The sequence below is a fragment of the Bactrocera dorsalis genome, chromosome 2 (assembly GCF_023373825.1).
Source record: "Bactrocera dorsalis isolate Fly_Bdor chromosome 2, ASM2337382v1, whole genome shotgun sequence".
NCBI classification, from domain to species: domain Eukaryota; kingdom Metazoa; phylum Arthropoda; class Insecta; order Diptera; family Tephritidae; genus Bactrocera; species Bactrocera dorsalis.
Window position 1 is genome coordinate 77989685 of NC_064304.1, and position 16066 is coordinate 78005750.

General features: G+C 42.3%; 1 protein-coding gene across 1 annotated transcript in view; it reads right to left on the reverse strand.

Annotated features, from left to right (window-relative positions):
- The window catches only part of LOC125776630 (myosin-13-like), a 113946-nt gene that overhangs the window by 95426 nt on the left and 2454 nt on the right, over nt 1–16066 (reverse strand). The gene's annotated exons all lie outside the window — the stretch shown is intronic.

The following is a 16066-nucleotide window of genomic DNA, read 5'->3' on the forward strand; positions in this document are numbered from 1 at the left end:
ACGACTTCAAAATTATGACTGTCAACAGTGACGTGAGAGCCAAGTCGCGAGTGCGATGACTGTTTGTTTGATGACAGGAGATTCGTCTTGCCCTCGTTCTCAGGGAACACAAAAAAAAAATTGGAAAAATGGCGACTGCCTGAAAATAAAAAAAAATTGTTTACGCTTTTTTTTTTTGAAATTCCTGAATTTTTTTTTATATATTAAAAATTAAGGATTATATAAAGATAAAGGATTATATAAAGAAGGTTCACACAAAATTTCAAGTAAATCGGTTGTATAGAACTTGAGATAATGCCGGTACCGTGTGGAAAAAAGTAGTTTCGAGAAAAAAGTGAGTCTACCTACCTACCGGGCTAGGTACTGCGTCACTAAAGTAACTGTAGCTCTTAAAATAATTTTAATTTTTAGTCATCCTTTGGAAGATATGTGTTTAAGGGTCTAAACTTTAAATATATGAAAAAAATCGAATTTTTCAAAATTCTAGAGTAGAATACCCCCTTAATTTATTCGACAAAAATTCTAAAATTTCCGTAAAACCTTTTTCAGTGTAGGACTGGGTTTATTCTTATTTGATGTGCCACCTTGAAATTTTTTATGATTGACCGCTGAGTTTGAAGGACTTAATTTCCCTTTTATATTAACGTAGCGGTCAGTGCCAGTTTGTACAGACGGGTCTTTTTTTATTGGTACATTCTCAGCTTGCGTTAAGGTTTTCTTCGTAGCCTGCGAACTTGCTGGCAGCAGACTGGTTGCTGTCAGCGCATTTATTGTTGCCCAGCTAATCGCCGTGATGACTCATCATCGCCAGCAGTTATTGTTGTTGGCTCGACAAAGTGAAGTAGGTATTTAAGGAAGGAGTTTTTACTTTTTGTTTCATACACTATTTGTTTATGTTAATTATTAATTATGTTATTTCTAATTTGTGTGCAATGTTCTTTATTTGTTTTGTTTATTTACAATTTATTAAATAGTTTTTTTTTTTTTACTTTTTGCTTGATTTTGTTTTTGTAAAGACATTCACTGCGATTCAGCAGGCTGGAGAAGTGTTCCCTTTGTAATTGCAGTATGCTCTGGGCATCGATTACTAGATCACCCCTGGAGGTTCTACAAGATTATGTTCCTGTCTTGAAACCTTCTGTTATTCGCCGCATTTTTTCGTAGGTTTTTCGAGCATTACCCCTGCAGCCAGCTTGTCAAGATCTTCATACTCATTCGTTTCGACTAACTCTCGGTATCTATCCCATCCCGCACGATTGCAATGTTGCGAGGTATGCGTCGGTTTTCTCTCCGCAACGACACAGTACACGGAATCTTGGCTGACCTCGAAGCGTACGCACATGTAGAACACTTTAGGTCGATGCGGTTGGTAGCTTTTTCGATCCGGAGACATCCAGGTAGCTTGCCGAATGTTTCTATGTAGGAATCTACTACTACAGATAACCATATTTCGGCGAAGCCGACCAACCCATTTTAGGATGTTTCCTCGTGGAGGTTGAAAATTACCCTTTTTCTAAAAAAAATTATTAATACTTACCTTCAACTGCTTGTTAGCAGTAGAAATTTTTAATATTCTAGTCAAACCCACTTGCATAAAGTTAAGGACCGTAATGCCAAAACAAAAATTTGAGTTGGAAACCATAATATCGAATTTCATCCCTTCAACCAAAATGCACTACAACAATGTCCGAAGCATTAAATATTACAGCTCCTACAGTCGGTGTAAAAATTTAACCATGTCATTTAACAATGAGTTTTGAGTAAAAAAAAACTGCATTAATTTGATATCCTTATATAACAAAGTGCAAATGTGAAATCGGACAACGACCGTGCCTACTGCGAATGAACCAGAATTTTAAAGTCTTTTAGGAATTAAACCTCGCAAGTCTAAAAATTGTCGAAATCGGATCATAATTGCCAACTGGCTCCGTCATGTCATAAACATGTACCGTGTTTGCTGCCTATTCGTTAGCAGTAACAAGCATATATGTTACCTCGACATGTTATTATATTTTTTTATCCATTTGTTACTTCTAACAAAATTATTTCTTTAAATAAAATTCGGTATCTTTAATATTAATTTCTTTATTTATTTGTAAAGACATATTGGGTAGTTAAAAAAGTCTTTTCGTATTTCTATTCAAATTTCAACTAATTTTTTTTTTATTTGTAATAATAAATAAATAAACAAATATGTACCATTTTGGTCGACCACTTTTGCCATTTTTCCGCTAGAGACATTATTCCATCAGTGTAAAACTATTATCAGTGTAAATCGAAATTTCGAAATTACCAGAACGGAAGCAAGCGAATCATTATTGAACTGATACAGCACCGTGTCCGTAAACTGCACAAATTTCATTGCTGACTTGCGAGGCATTCTTCCCCTTTTCATACAAAAATTTCAAAATAAAGCGAATTTCTTCATTATTTTCTTTCATTTTTGAACAGCTGTAACTTTTTTTCAACTTCCCCGAATTTAATTATTTCAAATGAAGCTTAAAATTTCACCTTTTCAATACTATATGGTATGGCGCAAAGTGATTGGTAGCACTGAAGATATACGCCATACTACAGCTATACGAAAGGACTTTGATGTGCCGTCTCTTGGGAGGAGAGCTAGCGGTGTGCTTTCCGCTAGAGCGTCCATCTGTTTAGAGGACACTATCTTCTCTCTTCCACAGCCTTCTGCTGACATTAGCAGCATGGTGTGTTTTGCTGCTAACTTGATCACCTGATGCAGCGGTGTGAGCTCTATTATGACTTCCAGTGCCACCGTGGGGCATGTGCCCATTGCCCCCGAAGCACAGACACATGCAAGTCTCTGCAGCTTTGATAGTCTCTGAATCACAGGGGACTGTGCTGCTTTGTTGGCCCAGGCAACCGCTGCATAGGTGACGATAGGCCTTACTATCATGGTATACAGCCATCTGATGATATTAGGCTTGCATCCCCATGATCTGCCGGCCAGGCGTCTGCATATCATGAGCGCTCTAGTTGCTTTGGACAACGTTAAGTCCAAATGCCTGCTCCATCTCAACGTTGAGTCTAAGGTGAGGCCAAGGAATTTGACCTCCTTTGACATTTCCACCTCTGTGCCTCCAATTGTTAGGGACCTCAGGCCCGGAAGAGATCTCCGCCTAGTGAATGGGATCACGGTGGTTTTTGCTGGGTTGATGTTTAGCCCTACCGTGGTGCACCATCCTTTCGCCAGGTTTAGGGTCCTTTGAACAATGTCACAGAGAGTGTTCTCAAATCTGCCTCTCGCCATTATGACAATGTCGTCCGCGTATCCCTGACAGCGGATTCCATTGCTGGTGAGCAGCTCGAGTAGTTCGTCTACTATCAGGCTCCATAGCAGAGGGGACAGTACTCCACCCTGTGGGCAGCCCCTCGTGGTGCCAAGACGAATCTTACTATCTCCTACTGATGTTTCTGCAACCCTTGTGCGCAGAAGGGCTTCTATCCATCTGCGCATCGTGGGGTTGACGTTCCTTCTCTCGAGTGCCTTGATCACGCTAGTGTGGGACGCATTATCAAAGGCACCCTCAATATCAAGGAAGGCGCAGATCGCAACCTCGCCATTATCCAGCGAATCCTGCAGCTCAGACGTGAGTTGGTACAGAGCAGTGTTCGTGGATCTACCCGCTCTGTACGCGTGTTGTCTGGCATGTAGGGGTGCGATCCTTAGCGCTTCCGATCTAATATGATTGCCAGTACTTTTTCCATCCCTTTCAGCATAAAGGATGTGAGACTTATAGGCCGAAACGATTTGGCTAGCGAGTAGTCTCTCTTCCCTATCTTGGGGATGAAAATTACTTTTGCAGTTCTCCACGGTTCAGGGATATACGACAACGCCAGGCTGTCTCTCATCAGCCCCAGCAGGTCGGGCCGGGAATACGCCGCCCACTCCCGGTGACTTGTAGCTTGAAAAGGAGGACAGTGCCCGCCTGACCGAGTCTGCAGTGAACAGGTTCCTTGCAGTCAGCCAGTCTGAGCGATCCGGCCTACGTGTGACCGAGGTTGGAATTAGGTCCGCTTGAACTGTCCTCGGGAAGTGCGTTTGTAGGAGTGTGTCTGCCCTCTCCTCCGCGCTTGTCGTATAAGTCCCGTCTTGTCTTTTTAGGGATAATACTGTGTCCGTCTTACCCTTCGACAACGCCTTGCGCAGTCTAGCTGCCTCAGGGGTCGAGGAGACGCTATCATAGAATTTCCTGAAACTGTTTGACTTGGCAAGCCTAATCTCCTTGTTGTAGACTGTTAGGTGCCGTTTGTAGTCCTCCCAGCTGCCTGTACGCTTGGCCTTGTTGAACAGCCTGCACATCTTAAGTCTGAGGGCTGAGAGTTTACTGGACCACCAGGGGCAGCTTTGTTTGCTGGTGGTCGTTTTCAATGGACAGGCACAATGATAGGCGTCCACAATGGACTGGTTTATGGCACTCAGTCTGCTCTCCAGTCCATCTGCGGTGGACCTACCATCCGCCTACCCCACTACGCTTATGCTTATATTATTGTTTAGAGATTCTCTGAAAGTACCCCAGTTCGTATTTCGCGGGGTACGAGTCGGAGGTCGGTCCCCGACTGCCACCCCCAGAACGAAACGAATGATCCTGTGATCTGACAGTGAGGGCTCTGTTGACACCACCCACTGTGAGATCAGTCCGGTCATGTTGTCGTTACTTAGGGTGATGTCTAGGACCTCCCTGCGAACATTGGTTACGAAGGTGGGCTCACACCCTACATTCTCTATGCTAATGCTATTACTAAGTATGAACTAAAGAAGTGACTCACCCCTCACGTTGCAGTCCGTGCTACCCCATTCTGTATGATGCGCATTGGCATCGCATCCTATGGTCAAGGGGAGATTGTTGGCCCTGCAATACTCCACCAGACTGAGTATCGATGGGGAGTGCTGTGGCTGTCTCTCCCGGAAAGTACGCGGATGCGAGGACGAAGTCCGACCCTTCCTTGTCCTTCACCTTCACCGCCACCAGATCTTGCATTAGAAACTCTGAAATACAGAAAAAATCTATAAGCTCTAACGACTACACAGGAACGGGGTCTCTCGCTAGAGAGATGCCAGATTAACTTGCTATTTCTCGTGTTGAAGCCTCTTACCTCTCCTCTGAAAACCTAGGGTTCCTGGATTAGAAGGATGCTCAGGTTATCCGAGATGAACCTCTTCACGATGACCGCCGAAGCAGCCGATGCGAGATGCAGGTTCACCTGAGCCACTTCCATGCCGGTTCTGGAGCTTATAGAATGGGTTCGGTGAGAGACAGGTCTTCGTCCACGATCTCTTCCTCGACCTGCATCTCCAGCCCTTCCAGAAGCTCCTGGATTGATGGCAGCTTGCCTCCTTGCTCGGTGGGGGGCTCGTTGCAACTGTCTACATCCGTGGCGGTGGTCTCAACCTGCCCAGCCGGGATGGGTTCGTTGGGGGACTCGTTTTGCTCTCCCGAAACCACAGCCGCAGTTGCCTCATGCGCTGCTTGGCGAGTTACAGGTGGAGCCGGTGCTTGGGTCATCCCCGTCGTAGCTCCCTGGCTTGATGACGTGGTCTTGGACCTCCCAACGATCTTGCCGAAGCGGAAATTCAACCTGAATCCCTTCTGCCTGATGTACTTATAGGATTCATCGTCCATCGTGAGGTTCCACCCAGAACCCTCAACTTTGCTTGCTACGACCTTCCATGCCGAGGTACTTAAACCTTCATTCTGCTTTCTCACCAGATTGAGCGCGATGTCGTAGCTTTTGTTTGCGCTTCTAGAGAAGAACGCCACCATGCTGTGTAGTTGTGGAATCTCGTCACCCCTTCTTACACACAGGGCCGGGCCCTTCCAACCTCCTAGCCTTGGTGTGATCTCTTGTCGGTGGCCGACTTCTCATTTTGGCAGTCGACTAGAAGCATGCCGCCCTTGAAAAATATGCCGTTAAAGGCACCGGTGAAGCCTTCGCCGACAGATAGGGCATCCACAATGCAGTGCCTGGAGTGCCGTCAATTGTTCGGACCCCAGGGCCTCCGCCGGGTAGTTGCGAGGCAACACTGCCATCCGAATGCTGCTCACAGCCTCTGCGTATTTGCTGCTTGCGGTTCTCATCGGCTGCTGGTTGGAGTTGGAGCGCTTTCCACTGGCCTCCTCTGGTTTGTCTTCTCTTACCCTCTTTGGTCTAGGTGGCTCCTGAGGTGTTATTTAGCCACTCTTTCTTTTCTCCATTCTAGGTGCCTCTTGGGGCGCCGGCCTTGCTTCGCTGCGTCCCTCCAGCGAGGCAGCGTGAGCTCGGCGACGCCTTCGATTTCTGCGTTTAGTTGCCGCCGATCCACCGTTGGCACTTGTGCGTTGTGCGTTGTTAGGAGAGGGGTTGTTCCCTCTGCTCCTACTCAGAGCCCGCTTTTCAGCTGACTCTGGTGTCAGCCGTCCTCTAGGAATATAAGGTACCACAAGAGTGGCTCCGCTCATTCCCGCTCTTCGATGATCGCCATGACCTCCTGGCTGTCCTGGCTCCAGGGTACGTGGAATGTTCCCTCGTTGCCTTCTCCTTTTACGTTCACCCTTTGATTCCACTTTCGTGAAACCACCCTCCTCTCTGCCGTCGATCCTGCTCAAGGGGGTTACGGGGGCAGCATATGCGCGATTTACCGTGGTCCTTATTGACTCACTACGCTGTGTACCGCTGCAGGAGGGCACATCGTCGTCGTCGCGTGCGTGCTCCTCGAAGAGTGCTCGCTCTTCAGGCGACAGGGCATCCAGGAAGCTAAACTTTCTTCTAGCTCCTGAGCCACTCTTGCTTGCGGTACTACTGCTGCTGCTGCTTCTGACCGTTGCTCCGATTGTTGTTGTTGTTGTTTTGGCTTTTGCTGCTGTTGTTGTTGTTGTTGTTGCCGTTGTTTGTTTGTTGTTTTTGTTGTTGTTGTTTATCCATCTTGTTCTTACGACCGTTTGGTCCGTGTTGTGGGCCTCCCGGTCTAGTCTTAGAAAGGGGAATCTAAAAGTCCGCTGCGCCAGAGCCCCTTGACGCAGTAAGACCACCGTTACTTCCCAAGGCGGCCCGGTGTTGGGAAGGCTCTGTACGAATACAGCCGAATTTACCTCCTGGCTGCAAATCATCCAATGGGCACGGGTCGCATAACACCCTGGATTAGGAGGTGGTAGCTCTTGGTCGCCGCGCACATGCGGCCTCTGCCATCCCCCAGGGGAGATGCTATGCAGCATTTGAATTTAAACTGCGCGCGTCGAAGGATTTGGAGAATTATTATTTTTTTTAGGTTGGTAGTACTGTCAGTCACATTTATGTCAAACTCCATGTCATTACTGTTTGAGATACGTGTCGTTTGCTGCTAAAAGTAAGTTTTTCGTTTTTTGCAATGTCGAAATTTGTTGAGCAAAGAATTTGTATTAAATTTTGTTTACGTAATCAATTTTCTGCTGTGGATACGTTGAGGATGGTGCAGAAAGCCTTTGGTGATGAGGCTATGTCTAAAAAAAAATGTTTACAAGTGGTATAGTAAGTTCCAAGCTAGCCGTGAACGTGTCGAAGACGAAGAGCGTCCAGGGCGACCATCAACCTCAATCGACGAAGCTCACGTTCAACAAATCAAAGATTTGGTCTTGAAAAATCGTCGATTAACAATATATCGAAAGGCTCAGCCAATACCATTTTGAAGGATGTTTTGGGCCTCAAGCGCGTCAAATCTCGACTGGTACCGAAAACATGGAATTTTTTGGAAAAAAAGGCGTCGCGTTGAAGTGTGTGAAATGATGCTTTCATGACACTACCAGGGTGTCATGAAACGCATTATACCTGGCGATGAGACTTCGATCTATGTTTACGACCCCGAAACAACCGATCAATCGAGCGAATATCGTGTCAAAAGAGAGCCCCAAAAAAATCGCGCCAAAGTCGCTCAAAAATCAAGGTCATGTTGACTGTTTTCTTCGATTATTGTGGTGTTGTGCATTATGAATTCCTTCCAACCGGTCAAACAGTCAACAAGGAATATTATTTGAACGTTATGCGTCGTTTGCGTAACGCTATCCGCCTAAAAAGGCCGGAATTTTGGAAAGACAATTCTTGGTTTTTGCTCACAATAATGCACCATCCCATACTGCCCTCGTAATTCGTGATCATTTTGCCAAAAACTCAACCCATATCGTTCCCAACCACCTTATTCACCTGATCTGGCGCCGTGCGACCTTATTTTTTGGGCACAGTAAAGCTAAGTCTACTGCTCCCATGCATTGATTGGACAATCAACAGTAATATATATTTTACGAACTTTTTCCCATCGCCTAGCGGATTGGAGAGGACGGGATTCAGCCGATGTTAAGGCTATTAATACGGAACGGCTATCCATCCACTTGACTACACAGATTTTGCCATCCTCTCTAACAAATTCTTCGTAGTTTCCTTTTCCTTTTTTTAGTAATGTTTTGTCGCTTAAGAGCTTTGAGAAAGTTCCTTAGGCACTCTGTTCAGTTGAATCGTACCTGATGCAAATACCCCTTTACGAGGGCTGCTATATATATTTCTGGCCTAATAATGAAAATAGGAATATTTATTAACGAAAATGGTTTTTGTTTTTTCGTTGGATTTGGCTCGTCTTCGGAAGACCCACACGGTCGATTGCTGTTTTGTTTCGGGCTCATACGCATAGATCCATGATTCGTCACCTGTGACGATCTTATAAACGTCTTTTGAAACACCGCGATCGTATTTTTTCAGCATTTCTTTACACCAATCCACACGAGCCTTTTTTTGAGCGATTGTCAAATTGTGCGGGATCCAACGAGAACAAACCTTTTTTACTGCCAGGTGTTCATGCAATATCGAATGTATGCTGGTGGGAGAAATGCATAGGCATGCCTCTATCTGAAGGTATGTTACATGACGGTCTTGCATTATCAGTTCACGTACGGCAGGGATGGGCACATTTTTAGCCCACAAAGTGCGCACGGGGGCTAGATGAGGCGAATATCAGTTTACGGAGAGAAGGGCATAACAAGTTGCGATAAGTTACATTCCTCCGTAACTTAATGTTCATCGCAGAGTGCAGGGATAATGGGATGCCCAACTTATTCCAGTGTGAGAGCGCCTCAAAATAAGCGTTTTTTATAACATTTTCCATTATGGGCAAATCGAACAAAATAAAAATTTTTGGGCATTTTAAATTAAAACACCCAACATTTAGTACGAATCAAAACTACTATATAGTGATTATTTATTATATGGAGAAACTATTTAAATCTTTTTAAAGTATATTAGAACAATTGACTTTTGAACTTTCAATACCCAATAAAAGGATTTAAGCTTTTTAGCTCTTACTCAATAAATGGTTTTAATAAATTTCCATTGAAAATAATACTATGATGCATCACATTACAAAACGTTTCATCAAATACCTGTAAATTTCATAAATTTATTTAATTTTCATTGTTTAACATTTTTTATAATTGGTCTTGAACGATGCAACAAATCCCTCCGTTTTCATATTTTTTTGGTAAGATTTCCATCTGGCCATCGCTCGTTTCCAATCGCTAAACGTCAAAACCTCCTCAATCCAGTCAACTGTCAATGTTTAGGTGGTTTTGACGTTTAGCAATTGTTCTCTCACTGGAAGTGAGTTGGACATCTCTTTATCTCTGGCAGAGTGGTTGCGGCAATACTGACATTGTACACAAATTAAAGAGCGGAAGTTTATATCGGAATTGTACAGTTGTGTGAACAAAAAGAGGTAAACATAATTTGCAGGGTTTAGAGTTTCGCAATAAAATTTGTTTTTATTTACCTTTGCATGGTGGGAAATTCTAATAACTGTTAGGAAAAAATATATAAGTTATACTTGTATCTAAAAACAATTTTATTTAATAAGAAAACAGCACATTTTAAAACTTCACAACACCTATATTTGTTCCTATTTTGTTCACACCACTGTACATGTGATAGATCAGTTAATAGTGGTGATGCCAGTTGTAAAAATTTTAGATACAATTGGGCAAACTTTTCTCAAGTTGTGGGCTTTTATACGTACGTATGCATATCTGCAAATTTAAAAAAGAAAAGATACTTGTGACCATTATATTTACATATTGTGTTTAAACATATTATCAGTTTGGTTGTTTTATCAAAATCAAAGAATTGAGGTTTTTTTCTATAATTGTTTTGTTAAATTTTAAAAATCTAAGTTGCCTCTGGAAATGTATTAAAATAATAATATGCGCTATAGAAAGGGAACACATATTTTCAAAAATATAAGAAATCATCAAATAAAAATATACAATATTTGCGCTGTATGGCATTATTGATTGAGAGTTGCTAAGCACACAAATAGAATACAAACGCTAATGGCAGAAACATCTTCTCACTTCGCCGCGAGCGGCAAGCGTTTTGTCCTCGTTTTCATTCGAACAATGTTGTCATTACTCAATACGCATATGTAGTTTTGTACACATCTAAGTTTTCAATTATAATTTTTCATAATAAAAAATATCAAAACTGAAATCAAACCATTAAAACTAGTTTATATATTTGTAAATAATAGCATTCGATTCTGAATTGGAGTTATTTTAAGAAAATTACAAATATATTGAAGACAATTTTTGTAATTACTACAGTATATCGAGCCTGGCAACCCTGTGGTGTGAGAGAGCAATCAGCTGAGTCGTTGGAAATTCTAGGATTGAAAGGTGGTAGAGGGGTTGTTGGGTAATTATTTACATTGCGCTCTCATAAGATTCATTTGGTCATATGTGTTTGAAGAAACAGTGGTTCATAAACTGAAGTTAATATTGAAATTACTATTTATAAGGAAGTTTAAAGAAATAACCTGGTATGAAACTTTTTGCTTCGTAAATTATATATAAAATAAGAAGTAGGTTATCTGATTTAAATTTTGATACTTGGTGCAATAATGCGTGGAGCTATAGCAAATGAGATTAAACCAAATTTATATATTTTAAATGCTGATATAAAGACATATTAAAAAAATGATTACTAAAATCAAATATTTATTATACTTTTTGTTATTTGTCTTACATTTTATAAATTTATAGTAGTTACAAAGAAACTTAAAATTGTTAGGCAATTTTACTGTTATTACGTACAGTGCAACTTCCCATATATGCGTGCGCTCTCATTTGTAAACATGGTGTGGTAAAATACGTTGATCTTACTTCCCTCTTCATGTTTGCCCGCGATGATCCCCTCACCTAGCCCTCAAAATGTGCACTCGTGCCCGCACGGGCAAAATGCCACTGAGGGCTAATATGCTCATCCCTGACGTACGGCATCGATGTTTTCTGGCACAACGGCTGTTTTTGGACGACCTTCACGGAATTCGCCTTTGAGCGAGCGTCGGCCACGATTGAATTCGTTGTAACAGTTTTTTCACAGTGCTATAGGATGGTGTTTCATTGCCTTACAAAGATTTTAGTTCATCGATGCACTCTTGTCGTGATAATCCACGTCGAAAGTTGTGAAAAATGATCGCACGAAAATGTTGACGAGTTAATTCCATTTTTTGGCCGAGATGAATTTTTTAATTCCCTGTAAATAAAACAATTCACGATTAAATTACAAAACGTTCTGAGTGATGTTATGCTAAAAAATGTCAAACTTTCCAATGGAAATGTCAGATTGCACCTGGCAACACTTAGTGTTGCCTAGTCCAGAAATATATATAGCAGCCTATGTATCAAACAAATGCTCCAGGATATTAATGGATGTAAAGTAGCGGTCAATAAAAACCTCACTACCTTCAATAAGTTCTGCAGCTAGCTTCTGTAAAACAGTACCGTCAATTCCCAAGTGCTTATTTGGCTTTCCATCGGGCCATGTGTTTGATCCTTGGTTTATAAAAAAGTCCAATACTATAAAAATAAAAGAAAGTTTCCTACTGGATTCGGTTTGCCTTTTACGTACTGTTTCAGGCTCGTTTTCCCTGAAAAAGGAATAATTTGCGCGTCGATGCTGCATTTTTTTGGCTTAGGAATCAATTTACATATTTTCAATAAAACGTTTAGTACTGGTTGCACTCTCCAAAGCTTATCTTTGTTTTTTCCTCGTCGGTAACAGACAAATTGTCAACAAAAAGCATGCTATTTCTCAATTTAAAAAGTCTATTCCTGGGAATTTGTGTAATAGCTGCAACTTTTATTTGAGGGCGGTAATACATGCGTGCATGAGCATTGACGAGAATTAACAAGATTTTTTGAAACTCATTTTTAACGTCTGGCTTGTGCTTGTGGTAGAAGTTCACGGGCAGGGCCCGAATCGTGGCCGTCGTGAGCGAGCAAGAAATCGTATCGAATGAAATTTCGTAACGTGTCGAGTGTGCCGATCGTCGCACTCGATACGAAACGAATAGAAATTTTATGGATTAACTTCCGTGGTGTAGCTCTTAATGACATTTTCGAATACATACATTGAAATACGAAACAAAACAAGTATTTGAATTTGAATTGAACGTAAATATTCAAATTTATTATACCATTATATTGTTACGAATTTACTCTTGCTAGTTTACTTTGTTAGGTTCGTATCTCTGGATTGACAAATAAAATCAACACTGTTTAATTTAATTCAACAACTCTTTATTTCACAACTCGTCTACACTATAGCAGTTTACTCTTAGCACTGATTGATTACGTTGGCACTGCCACGGCTTATATAGCCACGCACTTCTCGCTGATGCCGACGTGTCCTTCTAGAATATCGCGTCTGGAAATTACCAGAACATACGGCTATACGGCGCCAGACGCAAGCAGACAGTCGCGGCGCCAGACTCAGCAATTGTTTAACTAGACGAGCAGACAGTGTGGCGCCAGATGTCTACAACAAGACAAATGCTATTCCATATACCTACAGCTATTGTTCATAATCAGGGATGCATATAGTAATACAAATACAACTTAATACTACTTTTTGTAACACTGCCCTCCACTAAAGCCTAATCGTCCCGATTAGGCACAAATCCTCTTGAACCAAATGGGGCGAGCCTCTCCAAATGTACTACTTTCATTTTACATCGTGCTTTCCCATTTCTTTGTATGCGGTATACCACGTCATTAAGTCGTTTTATCACCATATAGGGTCCTTCCCAGGCTGTCTGCAATTTCGGGGACAAGCCTTTCTTTCGAAGTGGATTGTACAACAGGACCAGATCACCTTCTTCAAAACCTTTTGAATTTGCCGCTTGATCGAACCGGTCCTTCATCTTATTGCTCATCAGATGCGTATGCTGTCTTACCATTAGATGCAATTCATTCATTTCTTCCTTTAAGGCAGAACAATAATCTCCATCATTTCTTACAGCTGTAGGATTCGTACCAAACTTAAGATCAGCAGGGAGTCGCAGATCAGATCCGAAAATAATCTTTGCTGGCGTGTAACCAGTTGTCTCGTGCTTCGCTGAACGATACGCCAGCAGGAACATCTGGATGCACTTGTCCCAATTCCGTTGGTCTTTATCAACGATTTTTCGCAGATGTTCTTCGAGCGTTCGGTTGAATCTCTCTACCATCCCATCTGATTGTGGGTGTAACGCTGTTGTCCGTGTCTTGTGGATGCCCAATAATGTACAGACTTCTTGGAAAATGGAAGATTCGAAATTCCTGCCTTGATCTGAGTGTAATTCGACGGGCACTCCGAACCTTGTTATCCAATTTTCTACAAACGCTTCGGCTACGGTCTTCGCTTCCTGGTTTGGTAAGGCATATACTTCTGGCCATTTACTGAAATAGTCCATGACAACCAGTAGATATTTGTTACCGGCCGTACTGGTTGGGAACGGACCTGCAACATCCATTGCGACTCGTTCAAATGGTGATCCCACGTTGTACTGTTGTAGCCTACCGCGACTTTTGGCTTTAGGACCTTTAGCTGCCATGCACTCTACGCAATTACTTATCCATTCTGCTATGGAATCTCGACAACCGATCCAGTAGAACCGTTGTTTAATCTTCTCTATAGTTTTTGTTATTCCAAGGTGCCCTCCACTAGGTCCATTGTGATATTCTTTCAATACTTTTGGGATCATGGACTTCGGTACTATGATCAGCAGACGAGAATGTTTGCCATCTTCGCTTTCCCAGGTACGATGAAGGTATCCATTAACGAGGTTTATGCTGTTCCATTGGGCCCAATATGCTTTTGCAGTTGGACTCTCGCTACTTATTTGTTCCTTTGGTGGTCGTACCCCATTTTCTTTGGCCATTACCAGCTTTGCAAGATCAGGGTCCTCCAGCTGATTGATTCTGATGCGGTGAGGAGTCCAATCATCTTCAGGTTCTATATTCAGTAATCGCACGTCGATTATACCTTCTTTTCCTTCTGATTTGGAGCAATGTTTACATTCCAGTGGACAAGGGCGACGTGATAATGCATCCGCATTTTTGTGGTGAATCCCCTTTCGATGTTCCGTTTCGAAGTCGTAATTCTGTAATCTTTCGATCCATCGTGCAATTTGGCCTTCCGGATTCTTAAACTGTAATAACCATTTTAATGCTGCATGATCAGTCCTCAGCAAGAATCGTTGTCCATACAAATACTTGTGGAAATGTTTTACACATTCCACCACAGCTAGTAGTTCTTTTCGCGTCACACAGTAGTTTTTCTCTGGTTTCCCGAGCACTCTGCTGTAATACCCAATTACTCTTTCTTGTCCGTCGATGAGCTGAGACAGGACACCTCCAATTCCATAAGCGCTCGCATCTGTATCCAGGATGAATTCTTTCCAGGTATTGGATAAGCTAACATCGGCGCCGTACAAAGTAGTTCTTTCAGCTGCTCAAATGCTTTTTCTTGTTCCAACTGCCATACAAACGGGCGATTCTTCTTGGTTAAATCATGTAAACTTCTAAGCATGTTCGCAAATCCAGGTACAAAACGGCGGTAATACGTGCATAAGCCAAGGAAGCTGCGGAGTTCATGTATGTTGGTGGGTCGAGGCCAATCTTTGACTGCTTTTTATTTTTCCTTCCTCGGTGTGAATCCCCTCAGTTGACACTTTATGTCCGAGATATGTGACCTGCTTCTTCCATAATGAACACTTTTTGGGATTCAAGCGTAATCCGGCTGCTGCTATTCGCTGAAAGACTTCCTCTAGATTTTTCAGATGATCATCAAAACTTTTTCCCATGATGATAATGTCATCAAGATACACTAAACATGTCTTCCAGTTGAGTCCTTTTAACACATGTTCCATCAGTCGCTCGAACGTTGCAGGCGCATTACATAACCCAAATGGCATCACAGAGAATTCCCATAACCCGTCGCCCATACTGAAAGCGGTCTTTTTCACGGTCACATTCATCAATCTCGACTTGCCAATATCCACTTTGTAGATCTAATGTAGAAAACCATTTCGCTCCAGACAAGGTGTCTAATGTATCGTCGATTCTTGGTAGAGGATAACTGTCTTTCTTTGTGACATCATTCAACTTCCTATAATCTACGCAGAGAACGGGTGCTACCATCTTTCTTTTTAACTAAGACGATAGGTGAGCTCCATGGACTTATTGAAGGTTCTGATTACACCGTTTTTGTGCATGTCTTCAATAATTTTGTTAGCATCCTCTCGTTTTGCTAGTGGAACCCTACGCGGAGCTTGTCGGATTGGTTTAGCGTCTCCAGTATTTATGCGATGTTTGACAATGCCGGTTCTTCCTGTGTTTCCTTCGTTTGCAAATATGGATGCGTATTTTTCTAATAGTTTTTCTGCTTTTAATTTTTCATTTCCATGCAGTTCGTTTTCAGCAAATTATTTAGGAGTGTAGGACTTATCTGCTGAGGCTCAATCGTAGGCTTCTGTTGTGACCGTTCGCATCGTGCTATTGCACTTATATTCTGGCACTGTCCAATTACTGCTCCTTTCTTCAGACTTATAGGCGTGTTGAATTCATTCACTACTCTCACCGGAATGGTGGCGTCTTCTCTAGTTTTCACAAGCGTTCTTCCTACCAATATGGGTGTATCTATTTTTGTTGGTTCCACAATCCACAACTCTTCAGTCCCACCTCCTCCATTCACTTTAGCCCATACAATCGCCTCAGATTTTGGTGGAATGCTC